General features: G+C 49.1%; 2 pseudogenes; both read right to left on the bottom strand.

Annotated features, from left to right (window-relative positions):
* Positions 1-6,030, bottom strand: part of LOC132518420 (AP-2 complex subunit beta-like) — a 77,228-nt pseudogene extending 71,198 nt beyond the window's left edge.
* A 10,686-nt stretch (positions 6,031-16,716) lies between these two features.
* Positions 16,717-22,767, bottom strand: LOC132518419 (cytochrome c oxidase subunit 2-like; annotated as a pseudogene).
* Positions 22,768-24,217: the final 1,450 nt, after the last annotated feature.

The raw sequence follows: 24,217 nt of genomic DNA, 5'->3' as shown, positions 1-24,217 counted from the left end.
GTGAATACCCCACACTGACTGCTTGGTGGTCAGACACCTGCATGGGCTGGACTGGTCCCCGGCACCTTCTACCACATCCACAGCCTGGTGGACTCTGTGCAGGCCTGTGACCAGGAGGTGTGGACCGTTAAGATCGGTGGGAGCCCTCCTGCCTGCCACATGGCCTCCAGCCCACCACAGACCCTCCAGTCCTGCCATGGACATCCCCATCTCATAAACTCCAAAGAGGCCTTCTGGGAGGTGTTAGAACTTGGCCATGAAGAAGACAGGGCAGGCCCTAACTGCAGCAGGTGAAGGCAAGTACTAGGGGTGCTTGGCTATTTGTCCCCCAAAGGCCCAGAATGTGGGCTCTGACTTGAGGGGTCCACCTCCACCTGGGCCCACCTGGGGGGGTCGCTGCAGAGAGATGGGTGATTTTGGGTGATTTTCCAACTCTCTCCACCCCCAGCTTCACCCCCTGGCCCCCCCGGCCCCATTAATAGTCTTTAAATTGTGTCTCTCACCCAACAGTCTTGCGTGGGAGATTTTAATATTGTGTGGGAGTCCAGTGGCCAGTGCCCATGTGTCCTGTGTGTCTTGGGAGGGGAAGGAGCCTCGCTCTCACGTTCCTGCCCCAGTGCACCTGGGGGCGGGGGCAGGAGGCCAAAGCTTTGTTTTGGCAGAAGCTCCCTTTCTGTGAACAAGTTTTCCCTCACTCCCGTTATCCTCACTGGAGGCTCAGGAGGCCACAGCATCGGGGCACCTCCAGCACCAGGACCCCACCCTAGGGAATTTCTCAAGAGCGGGGACCAGGCCTGGGGGCTGAGGGGAGGAGGGAGCCGGCCTCTTTGGGATCCACGGGGGCTAGGATGCTTCCTACCCAGGAGGGCCTTGGACTCAGCTTAACTACCACCCAGGGTCTCCTACCCCTCCCCTGGTAGGGGGGCCCTTCAGATTCCAGGGCCCCAAGATCCTCCCCACCGTCTTCTAACCCTGACTGCAGAGTCGGGGACCCAGAGACCCCCTCCCCGGCTTCTTTTTCCTTGGAGGCTCCCAGAATTCCATGAAGCTGTGATACTCAGGGTATATTATGGTGAAGGATGCAAGTTAAAATCAGCGAGGACAGAGGGGACGAGCAGGGTACAGCATCCTCGACTGTGGCAGCCCAGGGAAGCCCACCTGAGTCCTGAGGTTCAAGGTTTATTGGGGTCTGTCACGTCAATGTGGGGACCACCTGTGCCTGACCTTGGCCTCCAGCCCCTGGGGCGACTCAGGAAGCCCCACCATGCATAACCCCGTCAGCACACAGCAACCTGGAGCGAGGTCCATGGAACACGGACATTCCCATCAGACTCAAGGTGACCTCTGGGGCCAGGAGCAGAGGCCCGGCCTATCTGTGGGCAGGTGAACCCACACCGCACGGGTCCTGATGCAGTGCCCATTCCGTGTGGTCAGCATGGGTGCACACAGGTCAGCCAGTGTCTGTGTGTCTCAGCCCGTGACCACTGACCATGCTGTCCTGCTCTGCTCACAAGAGCGAGGCCAATGGAGGGACAACGGGGGTGGGAACAAAGCCGGGTCATGGTCAGGCTGGGTGAGAAAGGGTCCACGGAGCAAGAATACTGCTGCCCTTGCCTGGTGAGCTGAGAGCTAACATCCGCCCTGTGGTCAGTCCATCTCCCCACATCAATAGGTAGAGCTGCCTTTCCTGCATCCTGGGGGAGGGTCATGTCTGTGTATACAGAAGGATGCACAGCAGAGCACGCAGCAGGCTTGATGCCTGTCCTTGGCATGTACTTGGGGGCTTGGTGAGGGTGGAACATACTGACAGGTCATGGAGCCTACCCCGGGGAGGATGTTGGGGTGAAGCCTTTGGGAGCATCAGGAGGGGATCCTCACCCGTCTGCACAGGTGGCTTGAGGACACCGACCAAGGCTGGGAATGGCGGCGGGGCCCAGGAAGGGTCCTGGGTCATCCCTGAGGCTGGACGAGGGGTGTGGAGCTGGGGGTGATGGCGGTGGCGAGGAGGGGCTGATCGCCGGACAGTGTGGAGAGGGACCATCTGAGACAGTGGGGAAGGTGGAGACTGTGCCTGACGGGAGGACGGAGAGACCAGCAGGCAGCGCTGTAGGCGGGGTATCAGGGTTGATCCCTGCAGGGTGGCGCCCAAGCCCCACAGGGCTGGAAACCACCCAGTGTCCAGCAGGCAGCGGTGTAGGCGCGGGGATCAGGGCTGCTCCCTGCAGGGCGGCTCCTAGCCCCGCACCGCTGGAAGCCACCTGGTGTCCAGCCAGACCCCCGCCAGGAAGAGAAAGGAAGCCCCGTGTACACTGCTGAAAACACCAGTGCGGGACGTTTGTTCTCTTCACCCGGCGGGAAAACAGGCAAATTGAAGTGGAGAGTGATGGGGTTGAGGTGGGAAATGTGGGTGCTGGGAGCCTGGAGAGGAGGGTTTCTGGAGGGGGTGAGACCACAGGGCGCAGGAGAAGGACAGGGGGTGGGCAGGGGGACGGGCAGTGAGTGTCCGGCGCTGGAGCACATGCATCCTCCCTCAGGCCGGCCCCGCCTCCCCCGAAGGCTGGGTCTATTAACACAGGGGATGCTGGAAGAGGGTTTTCTGTCTGGCTGGTTCACTGAAGCTGGGTGTTTGTGGGGACATGGGCCAGTCTGGAAGCCCCGGTGAAGACATTGTTCACTCTGAGGGAATGAGGCGGACACTCAGTCCCCGGTCTGTGGGTGGTCTAGTCCTCTGGTTGTCATGTCTCTTCTTGGGGGTCACTGGGGCTTTATCCTCACTCTGTGGGGTACAGGCAGGGAGGGATGGATTTGGCTTGGCCTAGCTGTGCCTGGGCTCCTGGGGAGGACCTCTCTGGCCCACATATTCACAGGCCTCAGTCACCCCTGCTTGACACCCCCCTCCCGGAACTTGGCACAAGGACCTGCCCTGTGAAACGGGGCGCCTGGGTCGGGGGCTGGTGGATTGCTTCTCAGATGGCCACACTCAGGTCTCCGGGTGGGTGCGGTGGCCTGCGGCCACTCACCATGGTCACCACACCGCTGCAGCTCCTTTCTGGGGTCTGAGATGCCCCGGGGGTTGCTGGGTGAGGGGAGGAGGTCGCCGTGACAGGGACGTGTGGGACAGGGGTCCTGGGTCTCTCCCCGAGGAGGAGTGGGCGTCATGCCCAGAGGGGAGGCGGCCGGTGACGGTCCTGTGTGTCAGTAAGCACAGCGCCGCCCCCCGCAGGCCGGGTGTGGGATTCCTGCGGCCCTGGCACAGAACACCAGACGGGGTGTGGGGTTGGGACAGGGGCCGCCTACTCTCAGGCCTGGAGCCCGAGGTCAAGGTATTGGGGGCCCGCTCCTCTCGCGGGTTCTGGGGTCAATAGGTCCCATGCCATTCCCAGCCCCAGCTGTGTCTCTGCCGTCACATCGCCTTCTCCCCCATGTGTCTGTGTCCAAATTCCTCCCATGAGGAACCCCCCAATTACAGGTGAGTGACGTCATCTCAACCCCGGCACCTCTGCGGTGGCCCATCTGCACACAAAGTCCCATTCTGAGGTCCCTGGGAGTCCGTCTTCCGGGACCTCTTGAGGTGACCAATCCTGGTGGTCGACACAGCTCGTGGGGGCGTGTGGGGGGCGGGGCCCCAGGCCGGAATCCAGGAGCCTCACGGAGGAAGTGGTGTCGTGACTCAGGGAAGATGGACGGACAGGCAGAGGTGAGAGGGAGGCCGAGGGGCGGTGAGCCCTTACCTCCGGGGAGTGAGGAGTCTCTAGAAGGCCGGGCCAGAGCTGGCGGGGGGCGTGGCGGTCAGAGGCAGACGGCCTGTTCTGCGAAGTGCGGGGTCACTTAGGGGCAGAGGCACGGGGGCCTCAGGGATGCCCTCTGTCTGCTCCTACGAAGGCGGCCGTCCGTTGGGCTCCCAGCCAGGTTGGGCCAAACGTGGAGCGGTTTGAAGACACATCCCAGGGCCGCCTTCTAGAAGTGCCTAGTACCTGGGGACACGGAGCCTCCAGCCTGACGGTGAGTGTGTGGGGTTGGTGGCACGTGGGGCTGCATCAGGGCCCTGAGGAGCTCGAGGTGCCTGCTCCAGGCCTCACCTGGCGGCTGCCCAGGGCCTCCTGCTTCAGGCACCGGCCCTGGTCTGGGAGGGGCCAGCAGGTCCCCTGACCTGTCATTGCAGCCAAGCTGAGGCTGCTGAGCGGCCACGGCCGGAGCACAGCCTGTGGGTGGGATGTGCGTGGGGACGTCGCAGGACAGCGGTGGGGCGCCTGCATCAACAGAGGCTGGTCATCCACTGGACATACTACAGGAGTGAGCTGGAAAGCAAGGCCAGCATGAGGCACAGCTCAGGTGGGGAGGCAGCTGCGTGTCCTCCATCTTCAGCACCCAGACGTGTGTGTAGAGATGCTCATCCAGATACCGAGGGGCTCTTTCCTCAGATGCCTCGTGTCTCATCATCTGGCAGGTGTGGGGGTCCTGGGGCGACCGTGACAACATGCCACAAGCTGGGGGGTTCACAAGAGCAGAGATTTCCCTCTCGCAGCTTTGGATGCTGGAAATACAAAATGAAGGTGTGGTTGGTTCCTGCTGGAACTTCAGGGAATCTGCCCTGGCCTCTCCCGGCTTCTCTGGTTTCCAGAAATCCTTGGCGCCCCTGGACTTGGGGCTGCATCACCCACACCTCTGCCTCCATCGTCACGTGGCTTCTCCTCTGTGTCTGTGTCCAGATTTCCCTCTTCTTATAAGGACCAGCTGTTGGTTTTAGGGCTCTCCCTAATCCAGCATGACCTCATCTTAACCACATCTGCAGACACCCTGTTTCAGAAATAAGGCCTGATTCTGGGGTAGGAATGGATATAAATTTGGGGGGGGATACTATTGAACCCACAGTAGTAGGTGAGGTGTTAGAGGATGGAGGGAAAGAGAAGTGCCCACCGAACTGACAGGGTATCGTGAGACCGAAAACCGAGGCAGGCAGCTCCAGGTAATTAAAGTATCAGTTTATCATTGGGTAGTTTACTCACAGGATGGGATTGGACAACAATTGGAAGGAAGCATGTGTAGCTGTACTCTGTATGGCCAAAGGGTCACCGGGACAATTTATGGTTAACTTGTGGGTGGGGGGTGCTTGGAAACAGGACGTACATTCCTAAGTCAAGGTTCATGAATGGGTAACTGGTCTCATGGGCACTGGGAACACATCAGCGAAGGTCTTCCTTGTTTGGGGACTAACAAAGCATAGAGGCCACCTGGTCCTGATAATTACTAAACAGCCTCTATTAACTAGAAAAGGCTTGAGGACAGAGAAGTGTTTGACCACACAGTACAGTCCTGGGTAAGGTCAGCGGAAGGACGAGCCCAGGATGGCATCAGTTATGCTGACAGCCTTACATGGTGGGGAGGCAGGGCTGGGCAAGGTGCGGGTTTGGGTCCCGCAGGTGCCCCAGAGAAAGGGACGCGGGCCGGGCAGTGGGGTGGGCCTTGCACCTCGAGCGGGACAGGGGCATGGCCCAAAGAAGTAACCTGACACTTGTTCTTAGGGACGCAGTCTGTGCAGTGTGGGCATGCCTGTGTCCAGGGTCACATCCTGCTGCTTCAGGGCCCGACCTCTGTGTGACCTCTGCAGGCCGGCCTGAGTGGGAGTATATTGTGTCAGGAGCCTCAGGCAGGACACATCCTCAGGGTTTGGGGAGGATCCCCAGGAGGCCTTGGAGGTCAATTCTGGCGGGGGAGGGGTAAGTGTTCAACTCTGCCACCATAAGGGCGGCGTCCACACATGAAGGAGGTGGTATTATCAGTTTACCTGAGAAAACACACTTTCAGGTCTCCCGTGCGTTACGGAAAAATGTTTCTAATATGCGTGTTTGCAGGTAGCTGGAAGTGCTCCAGCCTTGCTCTGTGGCTGGGCCCGTGCTCCAGCAGCTCCCAAGCACTGACTGCAGTGCCGTTTGCTTCACCTGGAAGGTTCCAGTCTTGGGGTGAGGGGGATCGGGCCACGGCCCCGGTGTCCAGGGCTGCAATCAGGCAGTACACGGCCAGCAGCCCCATGGGGCTGTTCACAGTGCGTTGATAAATCCAAATGGATTCTGTCCTGTGCTGTTGGGGACGAGCCCTGGGTCTGCTTCTGGATCGTCCCAGTGAGGGGTTGTTCATGCCCTCATTTACACTCCATGGCCCACACGAGGTCACCCGGGGCCCCAGAAATCACATGGGCAAGCAGACAGGATCTCTTGGCAGAAATGGAAATTCCTTGAGGTGTCAAGATGTTGATGTGACGAATAATTATTTTTTTAGTTGTGATTAAAATATGTGTAACATAAAATTCACCATTTACCATTAAATTGAACAACTCAGTGGTATTTATCACATTCACAATGTTGTGCCAGCACCACCTCCCTCTGGTTCTAAAACATTCTCATCCCCCCAAAAGGAGACCCCCTTCCCCCTCCCTTAGCCCTTGGCACTAACCCACTTCCTGTCTCTGTGGATTTGCCTGTTCTGGACATTTGATATAAATTTGCCTGTTCTTGGCTGAATGTTTGTGTCCCTCCAAAATTCACTTGTTGAAATCCTTACCCCAAGGTGATGGTATTAGGAGGTGGTGCCTTTGGGAAGTGATTAGGTCATGAGCGTGGAGCCCCTATTATGGGATTAGTGTCCTTATAAAAGAGACGTCAGAGAGCTCCCTCACATCTCCTCCATGTGAGGACACAGGGAGAAGATGCCACATACAACCAAGAAGAGATCCTCACCAGAACCTGACTGTAGTGGCACCCTGATCTCAGACTTCTGTCCTCCAGAACTGTAGGAAATACATTTCTGTTGTTGAAGCCCCCAGCCTGGTAGTTTGCTATGGCAGCCCAAGCAGACTAAGACAGTGTCCTTCTGTGTCTGGCTTCTCTCACTGAGCATTGTGTTCTCGAGTTTTGTCAGCACTGTAGCGAGTGTCAGTGCTTCACTCCTTTTCATGGCTGAGTAATATTCTATTGTTTGGATGGAGCACATTGCGTTTATCTGTTCTCTGTTCACCTGTTGATGGTCATTTGGGTGGTTTCCACATTTTGGCTGTTGTGAATCATGCTGCTATGAACATGCATGTACAAGTGTTTGTGTGGACGTGTGTTTTCCTTTCTCTTGGGTTTATACGTAGGAGTGGAATTGCTGGGTCTTGTAGTGACATTTTGAGGAACTGCCAGACTGTCTTCCAAAATGGTGGCACCATTTCACATTCCCACTAGCACTGTTTGAAGGTTCCAAGTTCTCTCCTTTTTATTGTCTGTCTTTTGGATTCTAGTACCTTAGAGGGAATGAAATGCTATGTCATGGGTGTTCTGTCAGCCCATCAGACACTCACCCCTTTTATACCAAGTACTTTGTAACGCTCCCCTCACTTTCTGAAATCAGAGGCAGAGATAAGATAATCTCTCTACACATACAATTTAAGTATAGTTATGTATATGTGTGTATGCAGAGAGGAGAATTAAAGATAAATACATTTTAATGAAATAATACATAATATAATAGGTGAATGCTTGGCTTAAACTACACTAAGTAATCAGATGTTTGCTTAAATTTTTCTTCAATTTAGATTTAAGAAAAGGCAGGTAACATTCAACTCGCTTCAAACTTTATATTTAATGTTTTTAAATGAGGACAAATAGGCATTGTTGTATAGAATTCGAATTACTGTGGTGACAGCAATCCTGGTGCATTAACTGGCAATTCAGAAACTCTGAGCCACTTTACCAGGAGATTGGATTTTCCAAACTGTCAGAGAATTCTTGGTAAAGTTCTGAATAACTGTGCGAACAAGCTTTCCTAGAATCACGTCGTTATTCTATTCCTGCAAAATTCTTAAAGTCATATAGAAATAACTTGTGTGTAAAGTAGAACAGAGTCAGATTCTCAGCTCAGAAAATCATGAGCAGGTCCTTCCCAGGAAGGGCAGGCAGGCACAGGACAATGTCTAAAACAATTGTCAAATGCATAGTTCTATAAGATCGGTGATTTTACTAGTATAACTCTAGATATGGGAAGACGCTACAAGAGGGAACCATTTCCTGGACCATAACAGACTAGTAGGACAGGTGACCCAGTGGCTTTGGGCTATTGTTAACAGGGCCTAGTCCAGTAACAGCACATTGAGTGGCCTATCAATGAAATCCTCACCTGAACTGGGAATGAGTATTCCAGGTGCCGTGGGATAAATTGGTCATGAAATGCCTCCTAAACCTTGGTCAAAATTACGACCAAAAGAGGGGATTGTAACATAAAGAAAGTTGCCCATGATTCAGTTTTACAAGAATTAAGTCCTCAACCACCACAATCGCTGACTTACAGGACACCCTGAAAGGAATTCAGGGCGAAGATCAGGATGAGACACTTTGTACTCTGGGCCAGAACTGGCCCTCAGAGAGTTCCATATTTTCAGGAGAAAATTTGTATGAACCTGGATTCTTACCTCTTACCACATTTAGAAAAGCGCTAAAACCATGAAGGTATCTGTCCCTCCTGAATAGCAGTAACCTCCTACCAAGCTGTGTGCTTGGTTGCACGTACCCCTTCGTCAAATTCACACAAATGTGTCCCTTTTAAATACAAGCAGTTCTTTTCAGCTTTCACGTAGAGAAAAGCCGTTCATGAGCAGCATTTCACAGGAGTGCAAACTGAATGGGCCAATCGACAGTGGTGAGATGGTCCTCGACACACGCCTTGTCCTACGTGGTCTGAGGTCCCAAGTGGCTCTCTTTTCACCCACTGTATTGGGGGAAGATGAACCAGAATGTCTGGCCCTGTGTGTCTGACATGGCCGTGCTGGCCCCCCTGGATATGAGGCTCCTGGTGGGAGAAAGCACAGCCCCTCAAGTCCTTCTCTTTGGTCTCAGGTACAGGGACAAGCTCTCTGTGGCCCGGATGGCTTGGTGCAAGCAGGCACTGGCAGGGCCGGCCCCCGCTGAAGCAGCAAAAGAGGAAGGTCGCCGTCACCACGGAGGTGACCCTTTTCAAGAACTACTTGCCCAGGGAAAATACTCTGCGCAGGTGCAGGCACTGCGCAGTTGCGGACGTGGGAGCTGCTGGGGCACGTGGTGGGGGAGGGATGCTCCACACCAGGCAGGGTCGGTGGCTCGAGCCCGTGGCAGCACTGCAGCCCTGTGGTGCCCTGCCCGCTACGATGCCACATGAACCTGATCACGTGAGTGTGTACTGCACCTGATCTCAGACATGTGTGCTCACTGCTGACCCATCACGTGTGCCTGATGTCATGCACACAGATGTGCTCACCTGCTCACTGCAGGCCCGTCACATATACTTCATCACACACCCACTCACTGCTGCCTGTCGCCCCCACTCCACCTGGGTCGAGTCCTCTAAGGAGCTCGGGGTTGCCCTGCTGGACCTCATCAGCTAGTCCAGTGCTGCAGCTGCGAAGGGGAACCTCACACCGATGCTTCCTGGTGTCCTTCACACTGGGGTCCTGAGCCACACTCTCCTGCCCAGTCAGTTTCCAAGAGACCGGGCAGGCTCAGACCTCTTCGAGGGGCTGGCTTAGGTAAGGGGCTTGCTTGTTTCGTGGGCAACATTACTGTTACCTCAGACTGAAGGGGGATTGTGTACCCCCAGGGAAAGAGACATCCATGTCCTGACCCCAGGGCCTCAGGACATGACCTCATTTGGAAGTAGGGCCTGGTTGTGTATGTAGGTAAGACAAGGGCCTTAGGGTGGTCCCAAGCCTGTGTAACTGTGTGTTTATATGATGAGTGGAGACACAGACACAGAAGGGAAACCACATGAAGATGAAGGCAGAGATGGGAGGGATGAAGCTAGAAGCCCAGGGATGCCTGGGTCCCCAAGAAGCTGGAAGAAGCAGGAAGGACCCTCCCCTGGAGCCTCAGCACTTTCCACCTAGACAGTTAGTATGAGTGGGCCAGAACTGAAGGCAGCACCGTGGTCCCTGACCAGTCTGTCTTGCCCCCTTGACACCGTGGGGAGCACCTCCCACGGAATGCTGACCAGTGAGTTGGTTTCCCGTGAGACTGTAGGACGCTGGTCCCATAAACAGGCAGGCCCATCAAACCCTTCCTTCTGGGCTCTGGTCACACACGGTGACTATGCACCCTGTGGGGCTGGGCTTTCAGCCTCTTCACAGGATCCCTTGGTGTTGGTTCAAAGTTCAGCTTACAGCCCAAGAATGACGGAAGGTGAAATCCTCATCAGCCCTGTGCGGTGCAGGCAGGGAGACACAATTGTAGAGTTAAAAGCAGAGAGGCTAAGGGTTACTCAGCCATGGAAAAGGAGTGAAGCACTGACACAGGCTATGGTGTACATGAACCTCGAAAACATGATGCTTAGTGAGAGAAGCCAGACACAAAAAGACAATTAGTGGATTCCACTTACATGAGACATCCAGAACAGGCAAGCCCACAGAGGCAGAAAGTGGATTGGTGATGCTGGGGCTGTGGGAAATGAGGGGTGGCCTCTAAAGAGTGGGGGTTTGGGGAGATGATGGAAATGTTGTAAAATGAATTATGCTGGTGGGTGCACAACCCTGTGAATATGCAAAACACCACTGAGCTTAATACTTAAAATGGGTTAACTGTGTGGTATAGAAATTCAGTCTCAATAAAGCTGTTATCAAAAGTGAAAAACTGGAGGCTTCCAGGCCCACCTCCAGAATCTGACAGCCAAGGTGCGGGGTCGCACAGGACCTGCATGTTTGAAAGCCCCATTGTGTCCAACCAGGTGGTCTGAGGGCACCTTGTGAAATTCTCCCTGTGGCATCAGAAGCGTGGGGCGCTAGTGTGGCCAGGCCTCAGGCAGAGAGGCTGGATTCTGTGGCCTTACTGTCCTCTCTTAGGGAGTGTGGCATCATCTCCGTAGAAGGAGGTGGGTCAGCTTGAAGCCCGGTTCCCTCTTCTGCACGTTTCTTCTTTCTTTCCCAGCAATGATGCTGGCTGAGCTTTGCCAGAGCAACCAAGGCAAAAGCGTCATGCACAGAATGACTGAGAACTTTGACCAGGTGCCATGGACTCCTCAGAGGCAGTGACCCAGGACTGAGGCCCCAGAGCCTCCTTCTGAGTGTCATGGCCCCGGTGCCCCTCTCATGGGAGTTGTTGTCAGGCTTAATGGTTGAAGCAGCCATGGTATCGAGATTTCACTGGTAGAAACTATTTCTTTTCTTCCTTGGGAGAAGCAGGTCTCCTTCTACTTTGTTGGGATACCCGCTTTTTAATAAACAAAAATGATAAGCTGTAAGTACATATTAAGGATTAGGTTATACATATGTAAAGAATAATCATAAAGATCAAGAAACAGAACCTGATGAGTGGACACCCAGGAGTGCCCTTCCCTCGTCACAGCCTCCTCCCCACCGTGAGGTCGCTGTTCTCCTGATTTTGTGTCAGTGACTTGTCCTCATAGTTTACACCCTAGCACGCATCCCTAAATAACGCAGCCCAGCTTTGCCTAGTTCCAATGTCCATAAGTGGGTGGACTGTGCTTGCTGCTTTGTTGCTTTTGATGGCTCAGCATCGTGTCCATGAGATTCTTTCATCTTGTGAATATAGGGTTTTTTAAAAAATAATTTTTATAGTTTTACTACCTTTAAACAAAATGTACTCTGTTGCTGTGGAATATTCCTTCATAGGAGCGTGCAGGGTTCATTTCTGCATCCGCTTGTGATGGCCTTCAGGTTCTTTCAGGTTTGGCTCCTGTGGCTGCGGAGTCCATGTCCATGTGTCCTGGTGCAGGGCTGGGTGGTTTGTGTTCAGCTGGGAGGAACACTGTGGGTCTGTGTGCATGGACTTCGCTCTCTGAGGCCTGATTGTTTCAGAAGTGTTTGCGCCGCCCGCTGCGCACCAGGCTTTCCATTGCTCCACATCCTGCTGATATTTAATACTGTGTCTTCATGTCTGCCATTCTGGTAGGTGTGTGCGCCGTAGTTTTCTTATGGTTTTAATCCCTCGGTTGTTAGTGAAGTTGTGAATCTTGTGGTATTCATGGATTACTTCCTGTTGTTTTTAAAAAAGTTTTAAAAATTGTGGTCAGATACACATATCATAAAATTTACTGTCTTAACCATGTTTAAGTGCACATTTCAGGGTCATGAAGTAATTTGCACTGTTGTACAACCCTGGCCGCCATCGTCCTCCAGAACATTTTCACCTTGCAAAACTGAAACAGTGCCCATTAAACACTCACTCCCCATTCTCCCTCCCAGAGCCCCTGCACCCACCATCCTGCTTTCTGTCTTTATGGTTCTGACTGCTCTAGGGGCCTTGTATGAGTGGATCAAGCACTGTTCGTTTTTTTGTGTCTAGCTTACATCACTGAGCATAATGCCCTCAAGGTTCATCCCTGCTGCAGCCTGTGTCAGAATTGCCTTCCCTTTTAGGCTGAATAACATTCCCTTGTATGGATGGACCATGTTTTGCTTCTCCATTCATTTGTTAATGGACACATGTGATATCTACATTCATTTCTCATGTCATATAATTTTTGTGGAATAACATCGGAAAGTCCTATGAATCAAAAGTCATTTGCCATTAACTTTTTTCTTAAACTTTTTATTGTGAAAAACAGCAAAGCTAAGAAAAAGGGAATAATACATGTCAGCTTCACTTGTGTTCAGGAATTAATGCTTTACGGTATTCACTTTATTCCCTGTGTGTGTGCTATGTGTGTGCATGTGCCTGTTTGCATACATGTGCTGTGCATGTGCATAGGTATGTGCATTTGCACGTTAGTGTGTGCATGGGCATATGCGTTCATGTGTGTTCATATGCTAGTGTGTGAATATATTTGTGCTGTGCACGTGCATGTGTTTGTGTGTGTGCTATACCTGCCTGTGTGCACACCTGTGTGTTTGCTGGAACCACTTGCAAGTTGGTTGCAGACTGAATTGTGCCCCACATATGTCCGCACGCACCTGCTCAAACAATCCTGCGTAGCCAGGTAAAGGTCACAGATCTCAGGGATTTAAATGGATGGAGCAGGATGTCCTGACACAGAGTCTGTCTTCCAATGACTGTCACTGTCTCAGTAACATGCTTCACACCTTCTTTAAGCCCCATTCAGTGTCCAGCTTAGGCCCCCATTACATTCAGTGACCTGCCCTGGATCCCCTATAAGCTACAATGTCACAGTTGGAGAGTCTGGCCAGGGCTGGGTGTGCCCCTCCTGTTGGCATGGCCTCCGGGCCCTTAACGTGGCTCCTGTGTTCCCATCTCTCAGCCATACCCCAACTGGAATGCGGCTGTCACCTCTTTCCTCACAGGGTCCCATTGCACAGTCAAGGGGGTTCATTCTCCCCAAACACAGCATCAGGAGTGTGTGTGGGGGGTGACAGTCCCCGCTGGGTCTCCTTCATGTGAGACCCTGTGCTTTTGACAGAGCAGGCACTTTGCACTCAGGGGTGGTGGGGTGGTGGCATGCGGCCCACGATGGGCAGGCGAGTCACCAGGTGGGGATGAGCCACTGTGCAAGGAGTTCTGCGGTGGGTTCTCCTCTCCAACGGCTTCTGTGCCCCAGCCTCTCCCCGTGTCTCCCATCGAAGACAGCTCGGTGCCCATGCTGGGTGTCAGCCCCAGGGCGTGAGGTCATCTGACCGGGAGCCATAGGTGCCATCAGCCACACACCCCCTCCACCCCCCCCCCCCACCTCCCACACATGCTTCAGGGAAGCAGGACCTGAGTGCAGGGCTCTCAGCGGCCCTGAGCGCCCCGCCCGGAATCGGCCAGCGGAATGGACAGACGGGATCTCCCGGCCCGGACCATGCAGGACTGTCCTGCCTGGGCTTCCAGTGTGGCCGCCTCCTTCTGGAAGCCTGGGAGGCTGGAATCAGGCCACTTCTTGTCTGTCCTGGCAGCAGACTGGCCTGCACTCTAAGAAGTTCGTGGCTCACCCGTGCATCCTGACTATCAGGTGGCCAGAGAAATTGGTAACATTTTTGTTTTGCCTGTTGAAATGTTTAATGACAACGATTTTGTTCAGTTTCCTGATGTGGGTGTCCAAAGATGAGGGACCCATGTGTGTGACCTGTACCTCCTATGAGATCAGCCCTAAGCTAGTTTAAACATGATCAAGTTCTGTCTACACGGTAGATTTAGACCTCTGCCTGTCCTGTCTACTGATTATGCTTAGAGCTGACCATGTGTTGTCTATAATAAGAAGATTTAGACCTAACCGTGTTCTGTGTACGCTAGGACTATGGGAACCTGGGTAGAGACCTGGCCTGGCCTCAGTACTGGGAAGCTCCGTGCATGCATCTGAAGGTCAGTGCTTTGATGTCTGGGTCTGGAGCTGAGGTGGGCTTGTCTAGGTAACAGCCTCTCTTCTGAGTGTGGTTACCTGGTCCTCCCAAGGGTCAGTGCTATGGTTGGGGCCTTAGTCTTAATCCCTGCAAGGTTCACCTTCCCTGGGGCTTGTGGAGAATCCTCAGGAGGGCTACCTGGCAATAATTCCAATTCACCAGCACGTGCATGGTGCGTAGGGAGGCAGGTTTAGCTGGTGAATTGATTGCAGGGCACACAGATTGGGCAAAAGGCCGATGGGCAACAGGTGAGGCTGCTGCTGAGCTCTCCTTCCAGTCTCCCGTCCCTACTCAGCAGTGTCCAGAGCTGCCTCTCGTCTTTCAGCCCTGCTGTCCTCTGAGTTTTCTCAACATGTAAGTGAGACGAGAAAGGACTGAGCCTGCCAGAACCAAGGTAGTGTGTTCAACTCTAGCATGAAAGCTTTAAAAATTGTTAAAATCACACAGAACCAAAGTGAGAAGAGGAGGACTTCTCTGGGACAAGTGTGGGGAGAGGAGACCCACCTTACACGTTTTCCCATCCCAGGAGGTCCCAGGGACCCAGCTTGTTTCCACAGTAGGGGAGCCACCAGCAGAGCCATGGTGTCCTGACCAAGGGGACGTGTGACCCCAGGTGCAGTGTCTGGGGAGGTGGGGTCACCTGGTGAGTGTGGACCTGTGACCCCAGGTGTGGGGGTTCTGGGGAGGTGGGGTCACCCTGGAGGCTGTGCATGTGTGAACCAAGGTGAAGGGTCTGGGGAGGTGAGGTGGGGTCACTCTGGAGACTGTGCACATGTGACCCCAGGTGGGGGTGTCTTGGGAGGTGGGGTCACCCTGGAGACTGTGCACGTGTGACCCCAGTTGAGGGTGTCTGGGGAGGTGGGGGTCATGCTGGCGACTGTGCACGTGTGACCCAGGTGGAGGGGTCTGGGTAGGTGGGGTCACCTGGTGAGTGAGAACGTGTGACTTTAGATGCAGGGTCTGGGGAGGTGGGTCCCCGTGGTGAGTGTGGATGGGCGACCCTAGGTATAGGGTGTGGGGACTGTGTGCGTCTCACCGCATCTGCATGTGTCGGGATCACATGTACGGGGAGACCCCATATCTGCTTTTTGCCTGAAGAGTTTCTTATCCCCTTTGAGATTTCCAACATCTGAATTAAGAGTGTTGCCCTGATTATCCTGTGGTTCCTTTTCTTCTCTTAATCTTGTCACATTCATATGAGGTCGGGCATGTTTGAGTGGGTTGCTGCTCTGTGTTCTGGTGAGTGACAACACTTGGTGGTATCATATTAATATCATAGCATATCATATGTCTAATGTATGGGGGTCACCACTGCCTGAGTCCCAATGGACAGAGGTCAGGTGAGCACAGACTAGCTCCCCACTAAGAATGGTCTCCCATGTGCCATGTGAAGATACTATGATGTCCCCTTAGGTGGGGGACTGTTTGGTCCTCTGACATTTGTGATGAAGGGGAGTCAAAATGGCATCTCAATTAACAAGACATTATTTTATGAATTTATTTTAAGTGAAATAAAACACACATCACATACCCTTTACCATCATCACCATTTTAAGTGCACGTTTCTGAGGCATCAGATATATTCACCTTCTCGTGGAGCCATCACCACCATTCCTGGAACTTTTCATCTTGCAAAACCAAACTTCCACAACCATGAAAGTCTCACTCCCCTTCCCCTCCCACTCGGCACCAATGTCCACTTTGGTCCCTGAGTTGTCGACTCCAGGGCACCCACTGGAGTGGAATCCTGCAGTGTTTGCTGATGGCTCACTTTGGAAGAGCTGACTTTCAGTCTGAAGCTCTGTCTGTTTGTATCTGAAGAATCTGCATTTAAGGAGAGGGTGTATGAGGAAGGGGGTGTATGAGGGACAAAGGTGTCTGGGGTGCAGATGAGCCAGGACCTGACCAGCTGCCTTTTGGGTCCTCTGGTTCCATCTCTTGGCCTGGGCCTCATCTGCATCATCACTGGCCCCACTGGCACCCCTGGGGTGTTGTTGTCTGAGTGAGATTCTCCTGGTGCCCCTGCTCTCCTTCCCTCCTCCTGCTGGTTGGGGAGGGAACTGCTTGCCGTGTGGTCTCTACTCCTGAGGCACAAAGGACCCTGCAGCATGGACCTGCAGAGTGTGGGTGTGGTCCCAAGAGCATGGGACCCACATAGGACACAGCATTGGGGTATGACAAGTGCTAGGGCTGCCTCATCACTGACAGGGAATGTTGCCAAGATCCTGCTCGGGAGGGCGTGGTGGGTGGCCTGGGACCCCAGAGGCCCCATTGCTATCCTGGAGCTTGGACAGTGCATCCCCATGGGCTCCAGATTCACCCCATATCTCAGCCATATCCCTCTGTCCTGTCTTTGGACTCAGGAAAATGACCTCTACTGATCATTGTCCACAACATAGGCCTGGCCCTGTCGGTATTAAGATTCTTTAATTTAGCCGTCCTGGGATAGCAGCTCTTTTTAGGTCTAAGAAGGAACAGCTCAGGAGTGTACAACAATTTCAGATGAAACTAATATTCAATGACTATCTCTATACTGCTAGGTTGTTGACTTCCATTAGTCATTATTCTCCTGGTTTTAGCTCTGATGTGGGGATTACAGAGGAGTCAACATTTAAATCTTCATAATCTGTGTATTTGTAGCTTCAGTAACATTACTGACCCATAGTTTGTATGGTTTGGGAAGAGTTATTGATTTCATGTAGCATGTAAAGGATTCACAATGATGACAGGGCAATTAAGATTACAATAATGGCTGGTAAATTGTTCAAATTTTCTCTACCTGTGCATCTATTGTACGTATATGAGTTAGTTTAGTTATTAATATTAGTGAAATAATATAGAGGACTAGAGAACTTCTTTTAAAAATAACTATTAATGTGTGATTATGAAAATGTAAAAGTTCTTCCATAATCGGCGATGTTGCATCTTGAGAGCCTAGATGAAATTGATATGCCTTAGAGATATACAGGATTTTAGCCTATGATTTAACTTTGAAAAAGTGACATCACTTTTTACTTTTATCTCATTTATTGAGAAAGGCATAATTTTTCTGGTGTTGGCTTGAAACTGGTTGAAAAGGACTTGAGTACTTCCTTATTTTACATTTACGTAGGTAGGATCTTCAAACATAGTATATGGTGGAGGGCATCCGTGTAACCATTCTAGGTTAGGAGTAGCAGTTTCCACTGCTGATACTTCTCGTTTGGACACAAAAGCTTTTCAGAGTATGAAGGTTATTAGCATTACTGGTGCTACTGAGATGAATGAGTCTAAAGACAAAATATTTCATGTTGTGTGTGCCTCAGCGTACTCAGACTAACGTAGTGACATCCCTGAGAGGCCAAGAAAGTGCTGCAGGATGTCATATTTACTACTACAAACATACTTGTGAAGTGAATTTTTGCTCATGCTGAGTTAAGTGTATAACCTGAGAATAGTGGGAATCAGTGTAGGCAGCCTCCTATAATAGTGAAGACTGCTCCCATGGACATTACGTCATGGAAGTGTGCTACTACATAGTGTGTATCCTGGAGGACAATGTCTGGGGATGAGTTGGCTAAGATGATTGCTGTCAAAGCACCTACTGTAAAAAGAAAAATCAAGCCTAAAACTCATAATATAGTGGGAGGTCATATAATACCTCCGTGAAGAGTTGCTAATCAGGGACTTCCCTGGTGACGCAGTGGTTAAGAATTCACCTGCCAATTCAGGGGACACGGGTTCAAGCCCTCATCTGGGAAGATCCCACATGCTGCGGAGCAACAAAGCCCATGCGCCACAACTACTGAACCTGCTCTCTAGAGCCTGAGAGCCTCAACTACTGAAGCCCACGTGCCAGAGCCCGTGCTCTGCAACAAGAGAAGCCACTGCAATGAGAAGGCTGTGCACCGCAACGAAGAGTAGCCCCCGCTCACCAGAACTAGAGAAAGCCTGCGCGCAGCAACGAAGACCCAATGCAGCCAAGAAAAAAAAAAAATTAAAAAAGAGTTGCTAATCAGCTAGATACTTTTACTCCTGCAGGGATAGAAGTAATTGTGGTAGCTGATGCAAAGTATACTCCTGAGTCGACAGCTATCCCTATGGTAAACATATGATGGGCCCACAAGAGAAATCCTAAAAAGCCAGTGGACATGACTCATACCATTCCCAAATAGCTGAAAGGCACTTTTCGTCCTAAATAGTATGTAATGATATGTGAGATTATAACAAACCTGGTAGGCCATGAATACAGACTTCAGGGTAACCAAAGAGTCAAAATAGGTGTTGGTATAGGATTCGGTCTCCTCCTGCAGGGTCAAAGAAAGTAGTGTTTAGACTTCTATCTCTTAACAGTATGGCAATTCTGGCTGCTCGGACTGACACTGGTGATTATAGTAATATGGCTATAGTTGGGGAAGATTAAACAAATACTGGTGTTTGGTATTGGGATATGACTGCTGGTTTTGTATTAAAGACTATAGTAATAAAAGTAATAGCACCAAGAATTGAAGAGACACTTGCTAAATGTAAGGAGAAAATGGTTAGGTCAGCAGGGGCTCCTGTGTGGGCCAGATTGCTGGCTAGAGCTGAATATACGGTTCCACTTGTACCAGACCCAGCTTCTACTATTGGTGATATGAGTAGCAGTAAGAATGATGGGGGAAGTAGTCAAAAGTTTATATGATTTATTTGGGGAAATGCTACCTCAGGTGCCCCAGTTATTAGTGGCCTAAGTCAGTTTTCAAACCCTGCAATCATAATGGGTACAACTATAAAGAAAATTATTACAAGTGCAGGGACTGTTATGACTGCCTTACAGATTTGGGCATCTCCAAGTAGCGCTCCAGGTTAGCATAGCTCAGCCTGGATTAATATACTTAAGCTGCTGCCTGCTACTGCAGCTCAAGCACCAAATAGTAAATATAAAATGCTGATATCTTTGTGATTTGTTGAAAATAATCAGCAGTGTATGAACAGAGGTAAAAAGACTGAGCTAGCATTCGACTGTAAATCTAAAGGCAGAGATTGAGCCCTCTTTCTCACAAACCCTGTGCTGAATCAACAAATTGAATTGTAACTTCAGAGAAGCAGCTTCAATTCTGCCCGTGATTTTCCTGCCTTTTTTTTCTTTTTTCTTTCTCAAAGGCAGGAGAAGTGGATTGAAGCCAGTTGACTAGAGGATCTGCCTGTTAACTAAAATTTCCTGGGGTTAAAACTCATCAATCTTGTAAGGATTTGGCTTATGCATTCAATGTTTGCTTTGCATTCAATTGATGTAGGATAAAGTCCTGCAGTCCTTATTTTTAGAAATTAAGCAAATTGTACTTGTTTAGGGTTTTGAAAGCTCTTGGTCTAAACTAACCTAAATTCCTAGTCCAGCACCAATAGAATGGGTGTTACGGGTAGTAATCGTGTGGCTATTGTAAGGCCAACTGGCCCGAGGCAGGGGAACACAATAAGATTCACAGGTTGTATCAGACTGAAACTCTCCGGACCACCCAGTTCCAGAAACTGACCTGGAGACTTTCCGGACCACCCAGTTCCAGGAAATGACCTGGGGACTTTGAACCCAGCCTAGCCTTCCCGCCTTTCGAGGGGCGGGACCAACGGTCCCCCAGGATACCCGAAAAGACCACCAAATAAGGAATACCCTGCGCCCTCCCAGATTCATCACACCCCTTTCCCTTCTTCCCCTATAAAGTCTTGCCCAGCCCTCGCCCGGGTGCGACTTCTCTGGCCCCTTTCTCTCGGACAAGTGAACCTCGCCCGGGAGCGCTCCCTAATAAAGCTCACTTGAAGCTTTCCTCTGTTTCGTGGTGCCGTTTGTTAAGATCCGACCTTACAGCTATTATGATTAGTAATGATAGGAAGGTTATTTGTTTTGTATGTTTGTATTTTTGTGTTGTTTATTGAAGGGAATATAGTTAGTGATGTGGAGTATGTTAGCTGCAAGTAGAAATCTATGCTGAGTACTGTGATGGCCATTAGTGTTGGTAGAATGATGTTATCATTTTTGTTATCTCTTGGATAATTATTCATTTGGGTCCAAACCCTGATAATGGTGGGCAACCTCCTAATGACACTGTAATGGTGAGGATAAGGATTGTGATGGGAGGTGTTTTATCTCATGTGTGTGATGATGATACTCTTGTAGTACATGATCTGGGTATAAATAGGAAGAAGATAGTGTTGTTATGATATAAATTAGTATGTTTAGGATTGTTATAATTGGAATATACGTTATAATAGTTGTTATTCATCCTATATGGGCAATTGATGAGGAGGGTGTAATTTTTTGCAGGTGAGTATGGCTAAGTCTGCCTCAGCCTCCAGCTATGATTTATAATATCACTATGATTAACAGTATGTTTAGGTTGATGGATGGTGACATGTGGTATAAAACTGATAGGGGTGCAATTTTGTCATGTTGATAGCATCAGGCCTGCTCTTCATGGAATGCCTTGAGTTACTTCGGGCAATAAGAAGTGAAATGGGGAAAGTCCCACTTTTTTTTTTTTTTTTTTTTTTTGCTGTACGCGGGCCTCTCACTGCTGTGGCCTCCCCCGCCGCGGAGCACAGGCTTCGGACGTGCAGGCTTAGTGGCCATGGCTCACGGGCCTAGCCGCTCCGTGGCATGTGAGATCTTCCCAGACCGGGGAACGAACCCGCGTCCCCTGCATCGGCAGGCGGACTCTCAACCACTGCGCCACCAGGGAAGCCCGGAAAGTCCTACTTTTGTGACAAGGACGATTGCTATGATAGTGGATGCTGCTAGATTAAAGATTTTTGTAATTCATTGTGTTCTTTGACCAGAGTATATTAGATTAATGATAATAGCCATATAAGTAGTATTGATGTGGTGGATTGTTTTAGAAAATATTTGTTGGATGCTTCTGTAGCTTATGGGTTCATGTTTTTTATTAGAATGGGGATACCATTAACCAGTGTGAGCTTGTTACTACAATTATATTTCCTGAGATAATGGTCAGTAGAATGATAGTAAAAACAATGAGAGTTTATTAGTACAGGAAGGATATACAACAATATTTTTGGGGTATGGGCCTTGAAGCTTTCTTAGAGAACCTTACTATATAGCATGTGTTGTAAAGTGGTAGCATGGAGAATGTAAAATTCTTAGGAAGAATTCAATTCCAGGAATAAGAGCATTTAAACCTCTATCATTTACTCTGTTAAAGTAACTCTTTTGTCAGACATATTTCTTAAGTTTGTGGTGGGTTGCCTGGTATGATGACAGGTAGTGAAAACTCTCATATACATAGGGCTAATGTTAGTAGTAAAAATATTTTTATAAGGGATGTATATGTTGATCATATCAAAATTGTGGGTAGGATGCTCGAATTCATAGAAAGGAGATTGTTAGATGTGTTCTAATGATGACTTGGGCTGTATATAATTCTGGCACGTAGGGATTGTCGAAGGCTCCTAAAAATAGAATGTTGTGGAAATGTTTATTATAAGGAAATTGACATATTCTCTAGGAAGGATGGGGTGAATGGGCCTGCTACATTTTCTTCATTGAAGCCAAATACAGGTTTTGATTCTACTTCTGTTAAATCAAGTGGGGCTTCGTTGGATTTCTTCTACTGCAGAGATAATCAAATTCTGGGTAGGAGTCAGGAGAAAATTAGTCATAGGTGTTCTTGTGTAATAAATACTGTTGAAAGTGTAAGTGATCCATTTATCAGTAGGACTGAGAATAGAATAACTGCTAACAAGACTTCATATGAGATTGTGTGTGCTACTGTCCGTAGAGCTCCAGTGAATGAGTATTTTGAATCTGAAGCTCATCTAGATCAGAGGATGGAATAAATGGCTAGGCTTGATATGGCTAATATAAATAGTATGCCTACATTTATATTAATTAATGGATAAGATATGGGAAGAGGAATTAATGTTGTGAGAGCCACGGTTAAGGCTAGCATTGGGGCAATAATACATAAGTTGATGATGTTGATGGTCATGGTGGTTCTTTCATAAATAATTTGAATGCCTCAGCAATGGGTTGTAATAATCCATAGGGGCTGATGATTTGGGGCCCTTTCTGGATTTGTATATAGCATAGGATTCTCCATTTAGTTAATATGAGGAATGCTATGGTGAATTAAATTGGGTAATTTGTGAAAAAATGTTGATTATAAACATATTCTTAGGAAGAGGACTTGAACCACTGCAGATAAAGGTTTCAGTTTTACATAATTACCAGGCTCTGCCACCGTATCAAACCCTGTTCTACAGTAGGGTATGTATAAATTAATTGAATGTAGATTATATCATCATTTAGTTTGAAGACATTTTGTAAAGTAAGCAGTATTTCTCTTGTCCTTTCCTACTGGGAGAAGTCTATAATAGACAGAAACCAACCAGGATAACCCAGTCTGAACTCCGATCACGTGGGACTTTAATCGTTGAACAAACAGACCATTAATAGCAGTTATACCATTGAAATGTCCTGATCCAGCATGAAGGTCATAAACCATATTGTCGATATGAAGTCTAGAATACGATTACACTGTTATCCCTAGTCTAACTTGTTACATTGATCAGTGTTTTAGAACAACAGGTGATAAAGCATTTTGACTTAGCTGGTCTAAATTTTAATCATTCAGAGGTGGTTTTATTCTCCAAAAAATAAATGGCGCACGGCTCAAAGCGCACCAGATTCAGTAGTTCTGGCTCATAGGCTCAGTAGTTGCAGCCCACTGGCTTAGTTGCTCTGTGGCATGTGGGATCTTCCCGGACCAGGGATCGAACCCATGTCCCCTGCATTGGCAGGCGAATTGTTAACCACTGCATCACCAGGGAAGTCCCAGAATTGCAGTCTCCCTTTTAATATACCTTAAACCCAAAGAATCCATTGAAAATTGTTACAGAAAATAAGACAATAAAATATTGTAAGGACTATAACAGAAGCATATAGTACACAGTTCATATAGACACATCCCAAGCAGTTACAAAGTATATTAAAAGGGAGGTTGCAATTTTAAAATAATAAAATAAAATACACCCACAAACTCCCAATATTTCCTGAAAAGTTGCAACCTGAAACCCTACTGTAGGAAGCAGAAAATTCCAGGAGACATTCTACAAATGAAAGATCTAAACCCTGTGGTTGGATAAGGAATTCTGGAAGGAAGGTATCCTCACCCAAGGAGAGCAGGTTCCTATAGTTCTCTAACATCACATCCCTGTACAATTCCCACTGATCTTGGTCCAGACATTCCCAGTCCTCTTGAGAGAAATCTATGGCCACATCCTGGAATGTCAGCAGTCCCTGAAATTAAAAGTACACAGGCCATGTGGCCACGGGAAGAGTTCATAATGTAACCCAAGAAGAAAACAACAAGTTAAAAGAACTGGTTTTAATTTAGAAGAGTGTTTTGAATTATCCACTTATATATATATATATATATATATATATATATATTTACAAAGTAACATTCTATACCTTATTTCTAACTACAAGTAAAGAGTATGACATGTGATCCACAAAACCAGTATAGAGACTATACTTATCTGGAAAAGAAATTACAAAATGATGGTTTCAACACAGGCATATGCATTTTTGAGTGTTTTATTTATGTCAAACTGGATAAAATGTGTATATTTCTCAGACAGAAAAGACATTTCGAGGTAGAAATGTACCTTTCAACTATTCATGGGTACACAAGCACACTAGGGAGATTGTAAAAGTGCGGATTCTGATTCAGTAGCTCTGGTGGGCCTGAATTCCATTTTTTTAACAAGCTCATTTTTAACTAGTGATGCTGCAGTCTCTAATTCATTAACCACAATTGTGAATAGCAGAGAGATAATAAGGAAAGGTAAAAATTCATATTTAACTTTGAACTTAAAGTGTTTTATGGATTTTACACGTTTTATAGAATAGTAAGCACAACAGCAACAATCATTTTTGAATATTTACTATAG

This window comes from Lagenorhynchus albirostris, chromosome 3, assembly GCF_949774975.1.
Source record: "Lagenorhynchus albirostris chromosome 3, mLagAlb1.1, whole genome shotgun sequence".
In the NCBI taxonomy this organism is placed as follows: domain Eukaryota; kingdom Metazoa; phylum Chordata; class Mammalia; order Artiodactyla; family Delphinidae; genus Lagenorhynchus; species Lagenorhynchus albirostris.
Note: the sequence above shows the minus strand (reverse complement) of the source record. Positions and strands in the feature narration are given on the sequence as shown.